The sequence below is a fragment of the Micropterus salmoides genome, unplaced genomic scaffold, assembly GCF_014851395.1.
Source record: "Micropterus salmoides isolate LMB-PRFRI ecotype aquatic unplaced genomic scaffold, ASM1485139v1 Ms_hic_scaffold_7, whole genome shotgun sequence".
Lineage (NCBI taxonomy): Eukaryota > Metazoa > Chordata > Actinopteri > Centrarchiformes > Centrarchidae > Micropterus > Micropterus salmoides.
The window spans coordinates 11,692,419-11,716,768 of record NW_024044459.1 but is presented as its reverse complement, the minus strand read 5'-3'; the positions used below and the strand labels follow the sequence as shown (position 1 = coordinate 11,716,768).

Genomic DNA, 24,350 nt, shown 5'->3' with positions numbered 1-24,350 from the left:
TGGGAGCTGTCAAGTGTGCACCAGCAGGAGTCTCCTGTAAAAAATATATATATATATATATATAAAAACCAAGGGCAGAAAAGGGGTTGTTGCTTCTAGGATGGAAAGAAGAGCAACACTCTCCGGGGAGCGATCTATCTTGTACTGGAGCTCTTGTGAAGTGCTTTTTAGTATCAGGTGCATGATCTTGAGAACACATCTGACATTCCAGGCTGAATTAGTCTGAAATTCCCACATAAAAAAACCCTAGCAGAGCCAGGTGGCTGACCATTATGTGCGCATGCTGTGTAGAACTAAAACGTTTTGCATGTCTCTGTAGGAGGAATGTTTGGGCAATTTTAAAGAAAGGTCATTTTTTACTCTCTGCCACAGATACTTTTAACTGGAGCTGTCAGCTTTTCACCGACCTGCTCGCTGTCACACAAGACTAATTATCTTCATAAGCAACATGAGAACCATTTTTCTACAACATTTTGAGAGTTCAAGCCAACATCACTTTTAGCAGTTTGAAGTAAGATTGTATTAAATTATATTCCTTTAACAGGTGAAATGCTGCATGTAGCATTAATGATACTGGATGTTCACGATTTTTGCTCTGTTCAGACTGCTCCAAGTAATAGTATATATGACCAACATATGGAAAATTGAATGTAGGGAGTGTATGAGTTTACACCCATATTTAATGTATCTGTATTGTACCATAGTTGTCTGTTCTTTGATCTCAAATAACTTATATTTCACAAACAGACAGAACTGACCTCATGTAAATCAATTCGATATCTACTTGAGAAAAGCTTCAACAGCCCATTTGGGTATCTTTCCTGCCAATGATTAATAAAGGTAATAAAGCTTGGCATGTTGCAACTAGGAAAGTTTGGAAGCCTGAACCTGAGACTACAGAAAGTTTCCAGTAATGTTTTTTTTTTTTTTTTACAACCTTATTATAAGTTATAAGAGCAGAATTGATGGCATGTGGATTGATTAGATGACAATTGTTACGCAGCTATTTCTGTACCAAATATTCTCATTGGAAAATATTATATTGTATTAAAAAAAAATGTAATTAGCATGAAATGAGCTGCTGCGACTGTGGCCACAAGTGGAAATCCTGCCATAAAGGTAAACACTCAAACGTAGTACAAGAGCAACATGAGTACAAAACGGCAACCTGACAATACTAATAAAAATGTAAAATATAAAAACAGGACTGTAAAAGAACAACCCGCCTAATTGTCTACCTGCGTGCACCCTGCCCGCCCTGCACTCACTGTGCATCAAAATGTGTTTTGGGGGAGTGGCTGAAATGAGCCGGATTTTTTCAGTAGGATACTTTTACAGTATTTCTCAATTGCTTAATCGCTATAAGCAGGGTTTTGAGCTAAAATTTCAAAACCATAACTCCATTTTTCAAAAAGCACACCCATTTCCCTAAACTCTAAACACAAATCATCTTTTCTCATTGACTACACCATGTGGTCATTGAGAAAGCACTGACATTCAATATTGTTCACTCAAGTCAGCACAGCTTGAGCTCAATTAGCACACAGCTACCCAGGTGGAAAAACTACCATCCAAAATTAATAACACACCAATCAGAACCTTCAATAGATAAAAGGGCCGGAGTCAGTTCGTTTAGTTTCAGAACAATGGATCCAGAAAAATGTGAAGGAAGAGGTAGAGGACACCAGAGAGGAGAAGGAGGAAGAGGAGAAGCAGGAGGAAGAGCAAGAGCAGTATGAAGAGGAGTAAGAGGTGAAGGAAGAGGAGATGGGACAGGAGGAAGATCAGGAGAAGAAGGAGGCGGAGCAGGAGTAGGGCAGAGTGTTATGAGTTAAGGATTTTGGTCTTGTTTTGGTTCCATATCTTGTGTTCTGCTGTTTTGCCCTGTTCATTATTGTGAGGATTTTGTGTTGGTTCTCATTCTTACTACTTAGTCCTGCGTTTTGGTTCTGTGCCTTAGTTCATGTCTTAGTGTTTAATCCTGGTCTGTGTACTTCTGTGTTGTTTTTTGCTCATGTCTGCTCTGTGTTTTGTTTGATCCCAGTTCAGTCTGTTTACCCCGATGGTTGTAGTTTATTTGTATAATGTCTGTCTGCTTGTGTTCTGGATTAGTTTATTCATATTATTCTGATCTGTTCTGTCTTATTTTGATATGGCCTGTGTTTAGTAACCTGTGCCTGCCTGTTTCCCCTGTTAGTCCCTCTGCCTGCCTGTGTGTTGGTGTGCTTGATTATTCTGATTGCCTGTCACCTGTGTTGATCCCTCCCAGATCGTTAAGTGTGTGTGTGAGAGAGATTTCCTGCGGATTTCCCGTTATGGAGTTTCTGTTGGATTACCTGTTCTGTTGGATCTCTTTGTTCATTTGGATTGTTTATGATTTTTGGAAACTCTGGACACAGCCACTCTACTTGTAAGTGTGCTCACTTTTGTTTTAGTAAACCTTTGAACTTTACCTGCCTGCATCCATGTCCTGCATTTGGGTCCTCAACCACACACGCACTCAGCTATTTTGTGACACAGAGGAGGGAGAAGCAGTAGGGAGGAAGAGGTGAAGAAGGAGGTGGATGAGGTAGAGGGAGGAGGAGTAGAAAGGAGGAGTTGGAGAATGAGAATCTCTGGCCTGTCCCTGACCAAAGACTGACCAGAGGTTCTGGGGCAGAATAATTTGTTGGTTTGTATGTTGTACTGTACAGCACACTAAGGACTAAAAAAAATGTGCAAATGTTTATATTTCTTTTGTGTTCATCATGTGAAATGGTTTCTTAGGCCACACGCAACATTACTAATAACCAGTTTATGTATATTGTTCTGAATTTCTCATTATTTCAAAGTTTGGTTTTTCAGCAAGATTGAATGGTTTTGAGTGGAGCGCTTTATTTTGACCTGGAATTAGGACGTCTGGGGAAATGGGTGAGAAGTTGTGGATTTGTGTTTAGAGTTTCAAGAAAAAGAGGCATAATTTCGAGAAATGTGTTTAAGCAATCAAGAAAAACTGTAAAGTCTCTTACTAGCCTCTCCAGCGTTGCCTACCACAGCTTTAAATGCCAGTGGGCCACTCGTTACTCTTTGCTCTGCAATGCTGTGCAGCCAGACTTTGTTCAAATCTACAGAACATAATTTTAAATTCTAGAGGGCAGAACATTCCCAGAGATACCAAATGTGTATAAAATGATGAACAAGACATCTAAAATATTTCCGTTTGATGAAATGGTGCAGCCATGAAATAAACACCTGGTCTTGGGTTGGAATATTTTACTCGGTGTAAACATCAGAACTTTCAATGAAAAGTCGGGACAAGCTAATACAGAGCAGATATGATAATGTCAAACAGTTGGGAATAGGACAATTTTAACTTTTAACTTCAACTATTTAAAAAGCTATTTAAAGTGAATAAAGTAAGGAAACTAGGTAAAACAGGTATTAAGTCTGCTTCCAGAGGCTGTTTTTCATTTACTCCAATAAAGCAAAAAGTTGTTATCTCTCTGTTAGCTGCCTGTCTGGTTTTTGTTTTCCACCCAGTAATTGTCCTCATGATGTTCTCTGAGGTATTTCAACATGACTTATGGCTCGATCCTGAGATGGGACGCCCACTCCCATCCTCAGAGCACCCACCCTTCCTTCTGCCCATATGGTTTGACTTGGTTACAGCGTGAGTGTGGTAAGATACTTGTTAAAATGTGGTATGCGGCGGATGCACTTGCTGAGACTCTTCTTGAGCCGTCTGATGTTTTGTTCTTCACTTCAGGGGGGATACGATACCCTCCACATGGAGGGTTTCGCTACAATGAGGTCGTAACATTTTGAAAAATGAGCATTAAGTCAGAAAATTATTTAATGTGGACAAAAATCATGTGGAAATTACACTTATTCACTTAAACTTATATTAGGTTACAATACAAGGGATTGGGCACAGCCTTTTCACCTACTAGTTACATAAAAAGGTTAGCCGACAAAGAAGGAAAACTTTTTGGGTTAGGGTGAAGCAAATAAAATGTAAATTTTCATTTTCAGAGGGAAGGTTTTTTGGCAGGAGGATAAACGTCCACTCCAAAATATCGAAGTCAGGTGTTAAACACAATAAAAACACATCAATTTTCTTCAGTGTAACAAAACTTCATACCATAAAAATGTGTTGGCAAGAAATTACACAGGACTGTCAGTCAATTTGATGTTTCAAAAGTGGGAAATTGGCTTCAATACCTTTTCTCTCCAATTTATAAGAAGCATCCAATGTTATTTAAAGAGTTCAATAAGTTTGTTGTCAAACCTTATGTTATTCAGCTTAAGAGGATTAAAATAGATTTTTTTTTATACTAGATTTTTTTTTATACTAGTTTGTAATTGTGTAAAGGTCATTTAAGTAGTTAAACTCCACTTCCTAGCTTTATATTTTCTGTCCCCTGCTCAAACATAGTCTTTCTAGAAAAAACATAAAAGGGAAGGTATGGAAAAAGTTAGTAAGTGGAATTGAATAACTTTTTATGTTTCGCTTGTTTTGTGTTTTTTTGTTTGTTTTTTTACTTTTGGTGAAACTACAGTTTCCAATGTCAACGACAAACTTCCATTCACATTTAAAGAAAAAGAAAAATGTTAATGTCATTTTTAATAAGCTGTATAGAAACAATTATGTGGACGGTCTAAAGTCTGCAAAATACCTACAGTGTATTTCAAATTAGCTGCTATTTTTCTTTTAATTAAACAATATTGACATATAACCTTAAAGAGTTGATATGGCTAATGTTCGTAAATGTTAGCAAATGGTTGCCTGTTTACAGCATCCAGCAGACAGAGTAACATCAGCAATCGTGTTTGCAATTTAAGTCCAATATTCACTCTCCTACCATTTTTGTCTCCACCAACTCCTGATATCAGTGTCTTTAGCTGTTAAATTCTCCAGCATGTTTCGCCAGCTACTCGTTACCATTGTCTGCTGTGCTCTTTGGTACCGAGCGGGTAGCGTACAGTTGGTTTTTAGGGCCTTTTCAAACAGCTGTCACTGTGATTAGTGCAGGTTTATGCTTAGCAGACATTCACTTCTTCAGGACCTTTAAATCGGACCTTTTCATCAGTGGATGTTTGCTTGTCACAGGACCAAAGTATGAAGCTTTGGTTGGCTATGAGCTAGAGACGGTTCAAAGATAATCTTTGTCATGGAAGACTGTGAGGTCAAGAATTAAATTTTACTCTTATTTTGTTTCATAACAAAAAAATAAGACGGAAGGAAACAATGTCTAACTACTATACATAAAATCATATGATAGAGATTTAATCTTAGCAAAGAAACAGTATCAGTAAAGTAGGATATTTCTGCACTCGTTTTACAGTTTCTCAGTGGGGTGGCTCTCTGGGATCGACTTGTTCTCCCTCTTTAAGTTTGTGGTGAATCATCTAATTACTTTCCTCTTGGATACCATTAGATATTGGGAAGACATGAGGGACTTCTTTTTATAGAGTTAGAGCTCTCCCCAGACAGACACGCATACACATTTGAACCAGATCCACAAATGAGTCAATCTGACTTGACATTTGGTCCGACAGAACATCTGAGTTTCTCATTTCTGCAGTATTTTGGCACGAAGCAGCCTATTGGTCTGTAGAGACTAATTGTTTCTGCCTAAATGTCCTCCTTTTTCTCACTTTTAACATCATCTGGAGCACAAACATCCTGAGGAAACCTATTGGCTCTGCTCACTCCGATCAGTTCAGAAGGGCTGACACCCAGATCAAATCGCGTTGTTCCATGAAAAGTGTAATTTATGATCCATTACCAGTGTTTTCTGTTTTTCACCCTGTCTCTCTTTTCCCCTCTCTTACTTCACATCAGCTCATAATATCCTAACAAAGTCATTCTTTGATGGCGGCATTTCTCATGACTCCCGTAAAAGGGCTCTGCAGAGAGTGAGAGAAAGAAACCGTGAAGGCCAAATGCGAGGAGGCTGAAATGGAAACTGAAGAACTCATCAAGCTCATTCATCTTGTCGGATGTGAAGACCGGGAACGCCAAGCAGAGACAATTTCACACTCACTCATCTTTCCCAACACACTCTATGAATCATATCAGATAACAGGTCGCATTTTGAAGCCACTGAGAATTTAAACAGATTTGGGACTTCTTGATAACTGCACTCCCTCTTCCTTTAATTCTTTAGAGGGATGGGATTTGTTTAAGCCTCATTATGAGCTAAACTGAGATCCAGTCCCAGACCAGTTCCCCTTCTCGGGTTGGCAGTGGTGAGCGGATGCCTCTGGCCGACTATCAGACAGGTAGTTCAGGAGATTTATGCCTCTTTGTCGCCCTTGCCGCACAGCAAATAGGACGGGAAGGAAACAAGTGAAAGGCGATACCTCACTGAAGACAATATCTTGCAGAAAACTTGCCAAAACATGCCAAGCTGTCTGGATGCTGAGCAAAGTCAATGAGTGGCCTGAACTATTTCTGGTGTTCAGTATGAAGCTGCAGGCAATGCATGAAAGACAAGTGTGTTCATTGAGAACACTTTACAACTGACACAAGACTGATGATAGGATCAACATGAGACTGTTTGTTGATTTAACTTTTAATAATTTCTTTTGTTGATCTTTGTTGTGTTAGATAACTTTTAGTTTATGTGTAAGCTGCTATAGGCAGGGGGCACATTACAAAATCCAAATTCCATAATATAAATATTGAAATAATAAAGTTTTATTATTATTTATTATTATTTTCTTTGGATTTGTTTGTTGATCAAGTTTCTTTTTTCTCTGTCTCAACTTAATTTTAAGTAATTTATTTGGACATATTGTTATTAATCGAGTGGATGTCCTCATTTTGAATGAATGAATGATTTTATTTTCATGTCTGGTCAGTGGTCAATTACACAACCCATGCCAAATTGGTCTATTCAGACGCCAAACGTTCCTGTATGTTTACCCGTTGTTTTCCAGCATTATTAAGCTCCCAGTACTCACAGATCCTCTCATCTTCATCCAGTCCACTTAATATCTTTATAGGGGTGTGGATATTTAACTTTTAATACAATGGCAAAACAGGATCTTATCTGAGCATAGACAGAGGTCTCCTACTTTTAGACAGATTTTATGTAACATTTTTTATTAATTGGTTACTATCTTTAAAAGTTTTACATAAACACTTTCTATAGATGGCCCTGTTTTCATCACCTGATCAGTGATATGGGAACTTACTGTTTATGTTAACTATGTTTTCCTCTCTTTCTTACAAACTGCCGCTCTGTTTACGTAGCAACCTAAGAGTCAAAAGTAAAGGATAGGAGTGACTAAGATGAATAAAAAATAAAATAAACCTATAAACACCTTTCGCTTATACAGATATGAGCATGACTCGATAATTGCACACGTAACTTATACACTCATTGTAGCATCATACTAAAATAAATAAATGCAAAGATTTATGGATGGATTTATACAGTAAATAAATAAAAGCAAATAAAGATGGATTAGAATTATAATTCTAATCCATCTCTATTTACTTTATATTAGTATTATAATATTTACTATATATATATGATACATTGTACAGTGTAAATATATAATGTGCATACATATGTATAAATATGATCATATTTATAACAAATACAAATTATATGAATATGAATAATATGTTTATGTATATAAATACAATAAATAAAGTGGTCACGTGACATTTTCCTAATTGACACTTTTACGAGGAGCATCTGAACGCTCCATTAACAAGTGACCAGAGCACGGTGGGATACTGAGTGCTGCAAAACGTTGGCAGGAAAAGATTTCCGGTCCTTTTGAAGTGGGACAGGCCTTGTTGACCTCCTAAAGTCTTATGTTCTTACAGCAAGTCAACATAACTGGTGATAATCTCACCAGTCAGGCAGAAATCAGCTTGTTTCAAGAATATTTTAGAGTTACGACTGTACCCACCTGCCTTTCTCTGTCTTTTTTCCAAAATAAAAAAGCCTGAAACACAGGGAACAGGTGGAATAATCTCACCACACTGGCAGTAGTCATTCTTATTTTATCAAAAATACATCTGGAAGTGTAAGATAGAGACTTTTTACTGTGTTTTTTGCAATGTGACGAGCCTTGTTGACATCTTTATGATGTATTTGAAATGCAGATTTCAAAAGAATACGCTCATGAATGAGATGCACCAAAGTTTTCGAAAAAAAATAGCTTTTATAATGTAGTTATAATATGATGGAGCACTGTGTTTAGTCAATGGGTAATGCGGGGCAATGTCACTGAATTAAGGAGCCAAGATGTTAACAAAACCGTTTAGAAAAAAGATATAAGATATAAGATAAAGTAAAGTAAATGCGACACAGGTGCTTCAGAGTCTTTCTCCATGGTGCGCACTGTGGTCCTCTACCCTGTTATCTCCTGGGGCTCGTAGCAGTCCATCTCTTTCATGGATAAGCAAATCAATCCGCTGCTGTCACTTTGAGGATTCCACAGCAGAAGGGCTCGGTGGTGTGAAACGACACCTTCAGCTAAGGGGGAAAACACTGTAGCTCGGCCTCTGATGTGTTTCACCTCCCTCACAGCAGTTGTTCAGAGGTTTCAGCGTGCACACACACACACACACACACAGGCCTGCTGTCCCCCCTCCCATGACCACGTCATGACCTCATTCTAGTCACCTGCTGCTGCGACCGTGGCTAACCTGCCCTCCTAACCGGAAAATCAGCCGCCTTTTTACAAACGCTCCCTGAAGCTGCACAGGTCAGCGTGCTACTTGGATAGATACATACCTTAACATTTTGACACGTTTGTGCACCAAAACAGCCGGGCGGAAATTGTTTTGTGTTAAAAAAAAGAAAGATGCAAATCTGAGCTAAGACTGGAGTGAGCTGTTGGTTTGTTGGAGCTTGAGAGTGAATGAAAACCAGCTTGCAAAGTTACATCCTGTACAAGGAACAAAGGCCAATACCGAACGAGCCCCGTGGGATTCCCTGGCCACTCTTAAGCATTTGGAACATTTATGCTGCTTTAAATTTCTTTTCTTTTTTAACATCTTCACCCTTGATATTTGGCCCGTCGAATGAATTTTGTTTGCCAGAACAATTCCGCTCTCTATTGTGAATACCTTTTAAGTACATGTGGGGATTTTGTGGTTGCAGTATTGTGTTTCTAGATGCAATTTATTACAGACTCAAAGAGGACGCATGAAATAGGTCACTTCGGCGTAGGGATGACTTGTGCTCACGCTGTTAAAGCTTTTTAAAGGAGTGCAGAGTAAATGTTATGTTTCCATGTGCTGTTAATATGTGCTGAGAAGTGAACGAGGAGTTATGGCTTCAGTGTAATGATGAAAACTTTAAATCCCAGCTCTCCTCTAAGCCACATTCGTTTCAAACACCACAGCATGAAGGGCTTTTGTTGGAGCCGTGTCCCCTGTACCCCCCCACCCTCCCACACACACCATCAACATTATCTTTGTGTAACCATAAGAGGAAACAGGCTAATTCTCCAAGTACTCACTGGCTATTTTAACTGCTAATAGCGGCGTCAGGCAGCTCAGGCCATAGTGGCAATTCCCATGAAATCTCCCGATATTTCTTTCATTTGTTCTCCGTCTACAATTAGTCGTGGTCAGGCTGATCAAAGGCAGCGGTCGGGCAGTTGCATGTGAACCGGCGTCCACTTGCAATGACATCCACAAACCAGAATGAAATATGAAATATCAAGTTTCCATGGATGTATGGACTTGTAAAAAAGAATCTGAGGAATAGGAGGGTTTTCACACTGGGTAATGTGAAACATTTGGTGCAGATTGTAGGCCTCAGTAGAGGGAAGACGAGAGCCAAAATCTGTCTGGCAGTAAAACCAGAAGCAGGCAGAAGTTAAAACAACTGCAGTTGCTGAGCCCTGTTGATTTAGATGTCATTACGCTTCTTGGTGCACAACATAATCTACTGCTGATGGGTGCTTTATAAATTTTTGTTAAAAAGAGCTTATATATTTTTGGCATTTGTTCTCAGTGCAACTACTTATGCAGCTCAAAAGCGCAAAATGCATCGATGAGCTCATTGTGTAACTCTTCGGTATTGAGAACAAATATCATTGCATTTTTGGGGTCACATCTATCTTGCCACATCTTAAAACCAACAGATGTTTAGTCCCTCACTCAAATAATCTTTTTTTTCGTGCAAATTTACAGATTATTTTTTTCAGTCTTCAGCAAAAAAAAGGTGTTATTTCTCAACTCATCTCTTTCTGTTGTGTCACGGTACATCATTGAACAGAAACACAGAAAAGAGCACTTGGAAAAGCTGGAATTGTGTCCGCACATTATACAGATTTAAAAGGCAGTTCAAATAAACTGTCCATTAAGCCATACGCAAGTGAGGCACATAAAACAGTATGAGTCAGATGACCTTACACCTAATCTAATACCTAATCTCCTCCAAATAAAGACAGGAAACCATGTCATTGAGGAGAGGTAGATTTCCCTTTTCCACAATAAACCTTTTGCATTGTGGTGTTTTAACATGAAGATTAGCAGTTCAGTTGCTAAACTGCAACTAGTCACAGAAAAAATCTTCTGATCTCCACCAAAGGTTTGTTTAATTTTTTCATATGTCTATATTTTTCTTGAACATTATATTTTCTTGAGATTATTACCCATTGTTAAAAAAAACACTTTTTTTCTTTCACAGTTATGTTTGCAGATAATCTACCTTTAACTAATTATCACACAGTTCAGATCTATCTATATCTGTAGTATCTGTTTTGATTGCTTTGTGTATTTGAGTGACTAAAGGGACCGCTTTACTCAGAGCTGCTTTTGAGACGGTATAAGAGCTTCGGCCCATACCTTTCAGACGCTGACTTAGAAGGGGCCTTGTCCCACCATTAATGTAACTTTCCAAAAATCCACAACAACTATAATCACTTGTGATTTCTAACGTGGTCCTACAACAAGACAGAACTACTGTCCTGGTTCTCTGATCTCAATGAGATTTAACTGAAACATACTAACATCGTTAAATAACATCTACTTTATGGATCATTACAGGTGGTCTTTGCTGATAAATACCATCATATGTGTCGCAGTGAGGGGAAGATGTCCTGCTGATTGCTGTACATGACAGATCTGCAGGCCCATAGAACAAAGTCTGCCTTGGACAAATAGTGTATCTGAACCAAATGGGCCACTTCATCATTCCACAGCAATTGGCAGTAAATGTGGTGTTGGGTTCCCATGTGTGTACCCACCTCATCTCACCATAAATACTACACAAAAGCAGACAGGTTGTGTGTGTGTGTGTGTGTGTGTGTGTGTGTCTGTTTGTAAATGCAGAAAAAGAAGAAGTCAGTGCAGCGCGGGTAAAATAACTGTGTCCCTGTTGTCCCCAAACAAAGAAGCAGACTTTGTTCCAATTAGTGTTGACTGAGACAGGTGTTGTGTGGTTATTGACCTTTAGAGGCTGAAGGGGCCATTGGAAAGCTGTGTAAGCAAATAAATAGCCATCCGTTAAGGAGGGTCGCAGGGCGGGGTGGGTCGGAGGGGTCTCTGTGTAACAGAAGCTGAAGAAAGAAAAGCTTTATCTGTTTAGCAGGCGTCCTCCTGCTCCTGAAGTGTCGGGAGCGTCAGGGCAAGAAGCCTCTTTATGACGGATGACCTTAAGATTTTAATTGCTTCCTATTTTTCTCCATCTGCAGGGGGTAAAGTATACGCTTTCTCTTTAATCTATATCTACCAAAAGGCTCATGTGTCAAATACCATGCTCCCATCACTTCACACACACATCACCATTTCATTTTCCAACTTTAAAGTTTGAATTCCACATTTTGTATTTTGTCTCAGTGCTCATTGCTGTTCTGTTTCTTTCTTTCTGCACTTCTCAGAGATCAGCTGTCAGTCACACTTCTTCCTCCCTGGATTCTGACTATTTCTGGAGCTGGTGCTCTTTCCTTCTTCTGTAAGGAGTGGGGTGGTGATGGCGTAATGGATAAGACTGTGCCTTTAGTGTGAGAGACCCAGGTTTGGATAAAAGCGTCAACTAAATGAGTAAATGTAAATGTAGAATGTAACCAAAAAAATGTGCATTAAACTGTAGTTCTTCTGAGAGCCACTAGGGGATTCTGACTTAAATCAATTTAAAACTCCACAAAAAGGTGGGACCTCAGTGTCCAAATGTTACTGCAATGAAAAGATTGAAAATCTTTGTTCCATTAGTGTGAAAAATGTGCAGCTCCGTGGAGCCTTTTAACTTCTTTTAGTTGATTGTTTTGTTTTATGGCACACTTGCTGTAGCTAGGGAACAACTTTATAAGGTAATTATATAACAGGGTTGTGTGCTGTCAGTTTGGTTTTGAGTATCTGCTCATTAATAATGCCTAAAAAATGACTTAATTCAGCTGTAAAAAACAGGGGTTTCAGAAAATCAAAGTCAGCTGTGTTGTTTGCTTGTCTCACCTTATCACCATTCAGGCTTCTTTACTTTTGCTTTTAGATTTTAAGGCTCCCGTAACTGACAAAGATGGCAGCAGGAGAAATGGGTAAACCCGAAATGGGAACGAGATGGATGGCTGTCCATCTCTACAATCGATGGTCCAGTCATGGTTTTTCAATCTACACTCCTTTACTAGCATTTCAAACCAAATGGTGCTTCTCAGAAATAAAGAATGTACAGTACATTGAGTCCCTTCTTGTGTAATGGTTATATGAAGCACTACAAACACCACTATGGTAACATTTTACAGCCTTGTGAAGCTTATAAAATTGATCCAGTTGACTGATAGAGTCTATATCTGGAGTGGTAATGCTGGTGTAAACCTTATTGGAACCACTCAGGGATTCTTTACATGCTACGACTCTAGATAAAAAAGAAATCTCATGTTTTATGCCCAATGTAAAAGCCTTTGCCAATGTGCAAAACTAGTTTCTGCAAAATGACATCAATGGTCATAAAAGGTGTCTTCATATTGAGTTAATCTGTTACTATGGTTTCACCACTTAGGATATCATTAAATGCTATTGGCTCATAAAAGTGTAATTTTTGCAGAATAGGGGCTCACGTTCCAATTTCACTTGCCCTTTTTAAGGCACTTTACGAATCTTTAGCAACCTGAATAATTTACTGGGAGCTTTGGTAATACAGAGAGCAGTTTTTTAATGTAAAAGAGAGCTTGGGGTTTTCATTATTCCATCTTTAGAGCGGATCCAGGGAGCAAAGTTTAAAGTTTCCTTTGGAGACTCGACTCCATCTCCAAAATCATTACTCAGTCTGTAGGAACACATTCACAGCTTGAGCTCAGAGTAGTGAGAATGAAAACAGAATAAAAAGTGTGAAAACCAAGGGAGCATCAGACATCATTTAAAACCTGGGAGATAGGGATGGAATCAAAATGATAGCTTGGATGTTTTGATCAAGTTATGACTTGTGTGTCTGATCCTGATGGGAAATGTGCTCACTGCTTGTTTAGCTGGAGCTGGACGAGGATGATGGTTCTTCTCAAGTTATCATAAAGAAGTCTGACATGGATGAATACATGCAGCTTAATTTTTTCACTAGTTCACAGTAATAAAAAATGGATAATTTTTTCAGAAATTCCTGAAGTGCAAATATTGTTCCACAGTGAAACTATTCACAAAAAGTAAAATTACTTTTCTATAGTTTACTTTTTGGCCTCATGTCGGAAGGAAAAACAAGTTGTAAGCACAAAATTGGCACATCATCATCTTTCACGGCGATTGCTAATTTAAACATCCAGCAGTTACGGAGTATCAAGCTAACTGTGTCTGTTTCGCAATTGGTGCTGAGCCGGTAGTGTACAGTGGGTTTTTAGAATCAGAATCAGAAGGATTTATTGCTTTATTGCCAAGGAATTTGCTTTGGTGTTAAGGTGCTACACACAGACAGACATACAGCTGACATAAATAGATGTAGAAATATATAAATTTGTAATAAAAAAATGCAAGTTATATCAGAATAACAGAAGAATAGAGAAAAATAATACAACTGACAATATAAAAAAATAAAAATAAGAATAGAACAAAAACAATTTACATTAACAGGAAATTAACAACAAATATAAGTCAGGTTCGTGCATGATATGACATGAAGTGATATTTACATGTGCAGAGACGATTGTATTATTAGAAAGAGGGGAGTGTCAGTGGGGGGCCTGGGCTTTGTTGTTGAGGCTAGCTGCAGACGAGTAGAAGCTGTTTTTGTGGCGAGAGGTTTTGGTCCTGATGGACCGCAACCTCCTGCCAGAGGGGAGGGTCTGAAACAGTTGGGTGTCCGGGGTGGGAGGAGTCAGCTACAATCTTTCCTGTTCGCCTCAGAGTCCTGGAGGCGTACAAGTCCTGAGAGATGGAAAATTGCAGCCAATCAGAGCGAATGATACGCTGCGGTCTGCACCATCATTGTCTTTGGGAGGCTGAACTTCCTCAGCTGCCGCAGGAAGTACATCCTCTGCTGGGCCTTCTTGGTGAGGGAGGTGATGTTCAGCTCCCACTTGAGGTCCTGGGAGATGATGGTGCCCAGAAAGCGGAAAGGAGTCCACAGTGGCGAAGGGGGAGTCACTCAGGATGATGGGGGAGGGTGGGGCTGGGCTCTTCCTGAAGTCCATGACCATCTCCACGGTCTGCAGAGCGTTGAGCTCCAGACTGTTCTGGCTGCACCAGGTCACCAGATGGTCTATCTCCCACCTGTAGGCGGACTCATCCCCCCCAGAGATGAGCCCAATGAGGGTGGTGTCATCCGCAAACTTCAGGAGCTTGACAGACTGGTGACTGGAGGTACAGCTGTTGGTGTACAGGGAGAAGAGCGAGGAAAGAACGCAGCCTTGAGGGGAACCGGTGCTGATGGTCCTGGAGTCGGAGACATGTTTTCCCATCTTGACATGCTGCTTCCTGTCCGTCAGGAAGTCAGTGATCCTCCTGCAGGTGGAGTCTTGAGAGAGCTTGTCCTGCAGCAGGGCCGGGATGATGGTGTTAAAAGCAGAGCTGTCCACAAACAGGATCCTGGCGTAGGTTCCTGGGGATTCCAGGTGCTGGAGGATGTAGTGAAGGGCGATGTTTACTGCATCATCTACAGACCTGTTGGCTCTGTAGGCGAACTGCAGGGGGTCCAGGAGTGGGCGTGTAACAGCGTGATAGTCACTGCTAACTGTGGTGTAACAGTGATCCAAAGTGTTCCCCTCTCTGGTTGGACACTTAATAAACTGTCTGTATTTGGGGAGTTTTTGACTGAGGTTTCCTTTGTTAAAGTCACCAAGAACAATGACAAGGGAGTAGAGAGAAAGAAGAGACAGAGCTCAGTTAAAACTTTATGGATGAAAGATACATTTGTTAAAGATGAATAACTCACCACTCTGAAACTCTTGCTCCAGTCCAAATTGCCAAGCTGGTAGGGGGAACATACAGTTGAACTGAAGCCGTGTTTACCAGCTTCTCTTTGGCTTGCCCTACTCTGCTTCTGATTGGCAAGTAGTCCTTAACTAGGACCTGCGCATGTGCAACTCCCAACAAAGATCATGTAGAGGCAAGATGCATCACTCCATAGCTAAAATGAAGCGTTCAACATAGGGTGAAAAGAAGAGCTGCAGCAACGTGCAGTATAACAAAAAATATGGTGTTTTTTGAAAATGAAACCATGTAAACCAGTTCTGGTACAACCCCTAAATAAGATTTTGAACCAGAAAATGAGCATAATACAACCTCTTTAATAGACCCTTTGTTAGATCCCAAAGATAGATACTGCATTTATTAGGCACAGATGCAGTATACAAGGATAATGGTGGAAGATTTACCATCAAAAATTTAAGACTTCTCATTTCTAGTGTGTGCTCATTGATTTTTATTGCTGACATAATGGCCAGCAGATTTTATCAGCTGTAGCTCGCTAGCTAATAGGTCAGCTCTGTCTCTGGCTGACTCAAAGGGTTTTAAATAAATAATCTGGCAAACTAGATTGCCTGGTACGCTAATGATTGGGGCTTATGTTGAAGCAGATAAACACTATTTAATCCATTCCTTCCAGTGGACCCCAAACACACCACTGTGACAAGAGTAAATGTGTTTCTTTACTTCCACCATGGACAGTCAGTTGAAGTCATGGCTGACTGATTTTCTGTAACTTTACACTGAACTTGTTGATTCCTGTCCAAACAAAGAAACCGTTTTATTCGGAGATTCAGTTCACTTGCTTCAGTTAACTTTCAGGTACATATCTTCCTGGGAAAACCAAATCAAAACATGAAATGAAGATTCAAGAGGCACATTTCCAACAATGATTTAATCTGTTTAAAGAGTTCAAGTATCAAATCAAACAATAGTGTCAGTGTGTATGGATGTGTCAGCTGATGTTTTACTTACTGTAAATCATTCTCACATAAAGTAGATAATTGAGTTACAGTAGGCCCACTGACGTTATACTTTGTAGAAAATGTAGGGTTTTTGAACAGTATTATAGGTTCAGTTAGTTTGACGCCTTATCATATTTTTTGTCCACACAGGAGATGAAAACAATTCCAAAAACACCCTGCCACAGAGCTGAATCAACACCTGTCTGACAGGAATATTAAATTATTTTTTAAAATAATAATTTTCAAAACAGTACAACTCATTGCAGAGCTGTTGAGTTGTTGGCCTGGATGAAGGTCGCTGGTTCAATCCCCAGACCGGAATGATAAAATCAGGTAGATGAAAAAAAATAAAATCTAAATAGATGGATAAAGGAATAATCAACAATGTTTTCCAAACAGAAATACCAACATTTGAACCACAGGTCTGAGTCATTATTTTAAAAGCCCTTAAATTTAAAATAGTCCACTACCAAATCTTTATTCATCACATTTGCTTTTCTGATGCATCAAAATGATCCTACGCACAAGCAAGTTTTTAATTTCCATAAAATGAAACACTTTTTCGTGCCACAACCTGTGGGAGGAATCATTGCACCAAACTCCAAAAAAAGACCAAAAAAACAATCACGATTGCAGGTTAAATCCTGAACCTGCTGCATGTGAAACAGATTTTGTAGCACTGCTCTCAGACTCAGAGCTCCTCAGTTTCCAGCTGGTCGCTGCTGCCACGGGACACTTATCGACCTTGACACCACTTTTTGAAAGAGTACGCACATACACTTCCCAGTTATTGCTTATTTCCTCACATCATTTAACGCCTCTGTTGCACCTGAGGTTACCAGACATGGCCTTCTCAGTTACACTTGACCAGGTTGGGTCACTCCTCTCTACCAAGTGCTCTCAAACCGCAGAGCGGCTTTATTTCCTCCTGCTCAGGATTAAGTTATATGAGGACTGTCAGCGTCTCTTTGATTCAACTCTCAGACGCAGTGGAAGTCAACACGAATGATTTCAGCATGTGCTGAAGTGTCCAATCGTTTACTGCAAGCAAAATAGAGCTGCTTAGTAATGTTTGAATGTGAATCAGCTTTTCTGAGGCTGAGCTTTGGTTAAAAAACACAGGTTAAACTGTTATCAAAGAACAAGTTTCTCTCTCTAAAGGTTGATTTATATGTTTGCGTTAGGCGTTAAAATATAAAAATGGAGCCTCCTTAGCTGTAGGCTACTCAAGCTCTAATGTACATTTCTTTTAAAAACTTAACTACGCAGCAAGACTACAGGGGCTGAACTGTGTGATTGGTCAGCTTGTGTTTTCTTCTACAACTTTCAGACAACAATGAAAATTTGTTGAGTGAAAATGATCAAGGAAGCTGAGGAAAGTTTAAAGACACAGTGAAATGAAAAGTTCTAATCCTATGCAATGTTAATTGTTCACGTCATATAAAAATCATTCTTGAGTATTTTTGATAGCAAAGTGCTTCTCTTTTCTCATCTGTTGGTTTCTGGTTAAAGAGCAGCTCTGACCTGAATAAATGTCTGAATAAATATCAAATCTATATCAAGAATTTGTTTCTTTTCTTTCATTCAAACCCATCTTCCTCTCTTGTCTTCTTCCCTCTCTGGCCTTGTCTGATTTGTTCTGGGTGTGAACTTGACTCTATTGAGAGGGGAAAGCACAGAATAATAAAGTTGTTTTCTGTACTGAGCAGCACTTTACTGACCAATAAAGAGTCCGACCGCCCAGAAAGACTGTGGACAACAGAGAGGGGGAAAGAGAAAGGTATACGGTGTACTATCACTGGATATACAGTAGCTGAGCCGTTCAGTTTTAATAAAGTTTTATTGATTGGGCCTGTTTTTGATAATCTGTACTCGCCTTTCATCCTATTTTCATGATGTATTATTTGTTAACACAGGCTTCATGATTGTACATCAGAATCAGAATCAGAATCAGTTTTATTGCCAAGTATGTGTACACATACGAGGAATTTGACTCAGGATTGTACATTGCTCACGATGTGCTTACTTATACAATAATAAAATAATAATATAATAATAAAATAAAATCAGACACAAACTACAGAATAGACAACACTAATATACACACTATGAACAAAACAATATAGACATATTGACAAATAGTGCAGTGATCAGAGATCCGAGTGCAGTCCGAGAGTCGGAAATCAGCTGTTCATCAGAGTGATACATATTAATATACATGACTTTTACTCACCAAACGCTAGAAATGTTTTCTGTCTTTCATCTCTGGTGGCTGCTTTTCCTGTCAAATTTGTGGAAATAATCCTTTCATTTTTTTTCCCATACAAAACCAACATTAAGATTACATCCAAGCAAACAAGATGCTGTATGATCACCATAGTGTATGTCATTGCCATGACAAAATATCTTAAAATGAGTATGTATTTTCATATGCAAATGTATCAAGTTAGTTACCTGTTTGTTAATTAATGTTTGCATCTGTTTTGTTAATTTAAGTATTTCTAATAAGTATTTAATTAAATGCTCTGTTTATAAACTGTTTATATTCGCAAATAAAGTCTTACTTTTCTCATATTCTCATGGCTTAGCTACCAAACTAGTTTAAAGGAATACTTCTTTATTAAATTTTTTTTTAAATTACCTTCCCCTTTCTAGCCCTGCAGGTAAAGGTGCTTTGGAAACAAACTTCACAGTCGAGCAACCCGCTCTCATGCAACCAGCTACACATTCAGCATAGTGGCCTCATCTAATATGACACATACTGTTTGAAATACCAACACAGCTTGTCAATTTTTCCACTGTAACAAGAAATGCTTGTCTCATGGAAACAAGTCTGAAAGTAGCCAAATTCATGGAAAGTCCCCACATGCCACCTTTGCTCCGGCAGGTCGGTACGCACCATCACTTTCTGTTTTCCCCCAAAACACGAAGGATGTCAGCTGCAAAACAAAATGTGTATGAGGGCGACCAGTTTCAATTGTCCAGATCGCTTCATCTCAATAAAGTCAGAGCTGAAGTCTTCCCCTGGGAGCAGTACGCAGAGGTATTAACCAATCACAGCTTGACTTCACTCCCTGCAACTAGATGAGAAGCTGGACTCACACAGGAAAAGGTCTGCTGGGGTCAGAAACATGAGAAGCGCTTGGCTTTTTGTCTTCTGAGCGTTGAGTAACACAAGCCGGTGGGAGAGTACAGAAGTATTTGCGTGTGAAGTATTAAAATTAATATGCGTTTCCTGCTTCCATTAGCACTCCATATTTTGCCAGGGACTGTGTGTGACCTCTTTTCTTTCTTCTTCTGCTCCCCTCTTTACCTCCTGTGGTGCTGTTATCTTGTTACTTTGACTCATCTCTCCAATGCACAGATCAGACTGAGCTTCTGTTTCCCGTGTCAACAAACCGATGAGGGTTTCAGTTTTCTGTTCCAATATGAAGTTAAAACAACACCTTGTTAGGCGGGATTTCCTTTATTATTGTTGATATCAAAGTTCAGAAGTGTGTCAAAGTTCACTTTAGCAAAAGCCAGAGTGTAATTTAATTTGATGTCTTTAATGGCTGTTTTAATAATTAACAAAGTTGTCACATGGCACATGGCTGTTGTCTGCATCGAATTGCAAGCATTGAAAGCTGCTCTTTGCCGCTCGCTTTCTGTCCTGTTAACTGAAAACTGTCGAGGACAAGCAACAAGTTAACATGGGTCAATCTGCTATCGTGGAGGTCAACTCTGTTTCACTGTTTCAGGCCGATGTGATAATTGTGGCATCAGTTAAATGAAAAGCTTATTGCTTTATACAGTTCTATTTTGAAATATCAGGTGCAGTTTGCCGTGCCAGTGGAATTAGCTTCCATGATAGTTCAGTTCAAATATCAGTGCTTAAGTATGGATACAGACACGATTTTGAGCTGCATGAAAAGTTCTGAATTTGAAGAGGTGAACTTGTAAAAGCATTCTCAAAAGTCTGAATAGAATTTGCCAGGGAGGTTTACATCAGGGGTCTGAGCAAAAAAGAAACACATTCGTGAACATCTGAAACCACAATCAACACTCAAAGGTCGAACATTGTGTGTGACACTGAAGTTCAAAGCACAAAGGTTGACCCTGTGTTTACAGCATATTCCGATTACCTAATGAGAACTACTGTACTGGCTAAAATAGTTCTTATGTATCTATTTTATTTTATTATTTAAGAAATTATTCACAACTATATCTACAAACAATCTGTTTATTAACTGATCCACTTTGCTGATGTCAATGGTAAAACAGGCACAAGTAAAAGTCAGTAAGTATAACCAGCTAAATTCACGTAAATCAGAAGTACAAGTTCTGCAGTAAAATTGTCACTATCAGTGTTTTACTGTTATCTCTTAAGTTTCCAGATGAATTTTACCGCTGCATTAATGTGTACGTCGCATTTTACTGCTACTTTATATCATGTTGGGTAATTTAATCTACAGTAATGAATTATGTTCTACAAGATCATCATGTTCTTTAAGTGTTGCTGTCCTGTGAGAACCACATATCTCTAAAAAGTCTATTTCTCATGAGCTCAGAGAAACAGCCCTGTTCTCAGCTTTGTGAACGTGCATTTTCCAGCTGATCTAAGAAGGTTTTGAATACTTTATTTATCTTAAGAAGTAAGAGAATTTTCTCAACCCATAAAGTAACTTAATTTCGTCAGAAATCAGAAACATTAACCTTCAAAATCACTGAATTAGTAAAGCTGTCAGACAAATGTAGTGGAGCAGAAGTGTAAAATTCTAATATTAAATTACTGAATTTTACGTTCGCCCAAATATGTGTTTTCTAAACCCTTTCTGTCATTGTTGAGTTCCCATTCGATCCTCTAAAGCTGTTTTAGATCCATTTAATTTGAGGTACAGTAGCACCCTTGCCCTAGCCCTAGCTCAGGATGTAGTAATGCAGCAGCATGCACAAAGAAACCCTGCAGAATGTAACTTACTCAGTGAGAGATCTCTTTATGTAGAATAGATGTTGGAAGCACAAAGCATATTTATCTGTCAGGGCTGGCAGAGAGTCAAAGTGACCCTCAGGTTTCCAGTGAGCATCTGAGATCAGGCCAGACTCTGATCCAGCTCCCTTTGAGCTCCATGATTTACTGACAGAAATCAGGATTCTTTACTACACCGATTTCTCTGCTTGGATCCTCGTCGGGCTGCTGTGGCAAAGGTGAGGTGACTTCCTCTGCCATCTTTTACTTGAAAAATGATGCACCATCCTCTTATTTTATTTTTTTTTTTTTTTACAACCTGGATCTCATTTTTTGTAGCTTTGGCCATTTTCCTTATCAGTTATGATAAGATTTAGAAAATGGCAAATGTTAAAATGATTCTAAGATGTCCATTAGATTTTGCACTTCTTGGGTTCAGTTTTGACCTTCTGTACTGTAGTTTTATAGTTCAGTGGAAAATCATAACGGAAATTTCTGCTTTCACCTCCATCAAGTGGTTTAGACAATACGAACTGCGGGCTTGTTTACAACCTGTTTTATTATCGTCTGACCGCTGGTGTTTGCTGCCCTCATGGAATCACCTACAGTGAAGTCATTGTGTCCTCACAGCTCAGCAACATGTTATCATAACAGATATGTGTGATGGCCAAAAGCACAAAAATAAGACCCAGGTTGTAACAAAACACAGCTTTCCTTTAAAGCTGCTCAAGATTTCCAGTAACAATTACACAAATGTTTTCAAGCTAAATTAGAAAGGCAAAACAGTCAATTTTCCACCCGCAGGAGGTGTGACGTACACACTGTTTTCCCTACCCTCTGTCGGTCTCTTTAATATTAAGCAAAACAGACATGTCTACCTCGATGAAATTTCTGGTGCATTTGTATTTGGAGCTGAAGAGATTAATTGATATTTATAAAATTTTATTGGCAACCGTTTTGATAATCAATTAGTTGTTTAAGTAAATTTTCAATTTATCTGAGAGATTTGAAAGATTTAATGCTTTTTTAAAAATGTAAATGTTTTGTACTGTTGGTCGAACAAAAGAAGACATTTGAAAATGTTACCTCAGGCTCTGGCAAATCACATTTTATATATAAAATTAGAATTGATTACTTGAGAAAATAACTTTAAAAATTAAATCAATAAAGAAAATATTCCTTAATTTTAGGCCAAGTGGCACAAAGTGCACATGGCTTTTCTTTTATTATTGTTATTTCTTTTGTTATATTTTAGGTGCAAGGATGACCAAAATGTGCCATCATCATTTTGTAACAGTCACAATGAAGCAGCATTTTGAAAACATGTGGTCCCCTTGATTTGGTGTATTTCCTTTTGAAACACGTTTGGGTGGGACAAAAAAAAAAGGATCACTCATAAATGTAAAATAATGGGATGTCTGTTAGAAAATCAGTTTTGATGGGAGGGGCAAAATCTGTGTTGGTTTTAATGGCCACTAAATATTTGCCATTTCCAGGAGGAAGGTGCAGAAGCTCTATCTTATGTATTTGTGCATAATTTCTAAACACGGTACGGTATGATTCTAAGATTAAGCTCAAGACTGATTTTTCACTTCACTTCATTTCACTTAAACTGTTAAATAATGAAAACCCTCTGTCACTTCTGTCGTATAGTTCATTTACAGCAGAGCCATATGAAAGAAATCAACACAGAGGATACAGTGTTCTTAATATTAAAGACATGTGTTGCACCAGAGACAGCCAGAGACATCAGCAAACTAACGGTCCCCCCAGCCACAAGGGGGCCCCAAAAAACAATAAAAATGTGTGGGTTTGGGTCCTTATATAAAATAAAACTCCTACTTGCAATGGTATGTTTGGGATCACAACAACAAAATATGGGATTAAAATAAATAATTTTGACGCTTAATTAAACACATCACATCCTATTCTTTTTATGTACATTTCATTTTATTCGTACTCCATAAAGCTTGATTTATACTCCTGCATAGGGTCTAGCTACGCACGTAGCCATGCATTTATACTTGTGCGTCGGTGTCTCCGTCATTCTGCAATTACACCCCCAAACGCTAGTCGGCAGTAGCGCTACAGCGTCCACTGCGTTGACTTTCGCCGGCCGAGCAGGCTAACTTCCGGTTTAGCCGTCTGCTAACGTGAATGGGGGTAAAATTGTATACGTGTGGCTGGTGTAGTCTTTTCAAATGTTATCAACCGAATGGATCACATTCTCATAGTGAAACGTGTCAATTCGCTCGGGTTGTGATGGTCATGGTTGATTCACTGTGTTACAGCACTTCTTGTCGGCTCGGAGGCGTTGCGCAGCTACCCAGCCGACCAATCACAGTGCTTACGGTCCGCGTCACCTCGACGTCTAGTTACATTTTAGGGTATGGGACTACGCAGAGGCTACGCCGTTGATTCGACACAGAAGTATAAATTGCACATAAAAGTGAAGCAAAGCAAACAAACAAGCATCTTGATCTGCTGACAATGACCATGAGACGCAGGTGAAAGCTCCAGAAATTAGAAAGGTCTGGCTGAGGCCTGAAGACCAGAGGGCGTGCAATATGAGCCTGCAGACAAACCCCTAAACCCACAAGCTGCCAATGGAGGACTACAAAGAAGATGATTCGTTATTAGTGCCTGCTTACCATAGATGTACAGTAATGAACTCCTATTCTTAACTAAGACAACATGAAATGGGATGGTTAACTTTTAGTACTGCTACCTTAATACTGCTAACATGAGGCTTCCTTTTACCGGTGTGGAAACCAATTTGTCTTAATTTGTACTAATGAAGGCCAGAGAAAAAAAATAATAAATGATTCCAGACTTTCATGACAGGGTGACAGCATGACATTTGTGTAGTAGGCGTATTCAAAGGTGTCATTTACACTGACACTGGGGGCATGTCCACATCACTTTTTGAAAGCATTTGTTATAAGTGATCTGAAAAATGGCTTGCACCAAAAGATTTTAACTAACAAATAAAAATACTATAAGAAAGGTTTATTTGCACAATAAGTAAAAACACAATATAACTTAAATATAGAAGAAACAAATGTGCATTGTCCAAAAAAAACAAGCAGCT

At 39.0% G+C, this 24,350-nt stretch overlaps 1 long non-coding RNA gene across 1 annotated transcript; it reads left to right on the top strand.

Moving 5' to 3' along the window:
- The first annotated feature begins 1,765 nt into the window (after positions 1 to 1,765).
- LOC119891097 lies at positions 1,766 to 7,498 on the top strand. The gene is made up of 3 exons (XR_005442396.1): positions 1,766 to 2,410; positions 3,546 to 3,658; positions 5,825 to 7,498. It is a non-coding gene; the product is annotated as an uncharacterized LOC119891097 (long non-coding RNA).
- Positions 7,499 to 24,350: the final 16,852 nt, after the last annotated feature.